Raw genomic sequence first — 1,351 nt, forward strand, 5'->3', positions numbered from 1 at the left:
CCCAGCTACTCAGGAGGCTGAGGCAGGAGAATTGCCTGAACCCAGGAGGCGGAGGTTGTGGTGAGCCGAGATCGTGCCATTGCACTCCAGCCTGGGTAACAAGAGTGAGACTCCGTCTCAAAAAAAAAATAAATAAATAAATAAAAATAATAAAAAAAAAAATAAATAAAAAGATGGGCAACCTCTTCCAGTTATCCTCTGGAGAACGCAAGTGGCTGCTTCAAAAGAAGGCCTAGGAAGTATTACTTAATTCATGTCTACAGGAGGAAAATAACTCCCCCGCAGACCATTAGGGCGTTCCTGCAGTTTGTGGCCTCCTTGCCTGTATGCAGCTTAAAGTTGATAAAGAGAAGTGGTTATATCGAATTCCTCTACAGATGTGAAGGAATGGACAAGAGTTGAGCAGCCTTTCTGCCGATTATCACACATCATGAGCTGAGTGACCGCGGCTTGCCAAAGCATTGTGTTTCTGGGTCTGACCAGTTAGCTTAGTTCTTCTCCTGCCCAATTTGAACTAGTAAAACAAAGTGAGTCATCAGATTATGAGTTATTTTTTAAAAGAAAAATCCTGTTTATTGATGCTGAGGTAATTCACTTCCTTCCTTCTTAGAGAAGTATTAATCTGCCCCTACACTGGAAATGCAGCATCTTTATGGATACATCTTTTGTTTTTGTTTTTGTTTTAAGAGCTAGGGTTTCTCCATGTTGGTCAGGCTGGTCTCGAACTCCAGACCTCAGGTGATCCACCTGACTCAGCCTCCCAAAGTGTTGGGAGTACAGGCATGAGCCACTACGCCCTGCTGGATACATCTTTTTCACAAGGCTCCTTAGATTGGGTGGCTACTAAAAGGACATTAAAACACTCTAGTTTTGGCCAGTCATAGTGGCTCATGTCTGTAATCCCAGCACTTTCGGAGGCTGAAGTGGGAGGATCACTTGAGGTCAGGAGTTCGAGACCAGCCTAACCAACATGGAGAAGCCCCCATCACAACTAAGAATACAAAATTAGTCGGGTGTGGTGCCGCACACCTGTAATCCCAGCTACTCGTGAGGCTGAAGCAGGAGAATCACTTGAACCTGGAAGGCGGAAGTTGCAGTTAGCCGAGATTGCGCCATTGTACTCCAGCCTGGGCAACAAGAGTGAAACTCCATCTCTAAATAACTAAATTAAAACACTCTCGTTTTAAAAATGAAATATTTCTGTAATTGAGGTGTATTAATGTATTCTAAAGCTAGTACGCTTCCCTAATGTTAAATTGCCTGATAGATGCCTCTCTTGCTGGGGGTTTTCTTCTGTTAGTGGTCTGAAATAATGATTTTCCTGTTCTATTTTTTTTTTTTTTTTTTTTTT

The 1,351-nt window shown here is 42.8% G+C and overlaps 1 pseudogene; it reads left to right on the top strand.

The window, feature by feature from the left end:
* Positions 1-383, top strand: part of LOC108310046 — a 3,006-nt pseudogene extending 2,623 nt beyond the window's left edge.
* Positions 384-1,351: the final 968 nt, after the last annotated feature.

Source organism: Cebus imitator, unplaced genomic scaffold (genome assembly GCF_001604975.1).
Source record: "Cebus imitator isolate Cc_AM_T3 unplaced genomic scaffold, Cebus_imitator-1.0 Scaffold101, whole genome shotgun sequence".
NCBI lineage: Eukaryota > Metazoa > Chordata > Mammalia > Primates > Cebidae > Cebus > Cebus imitator.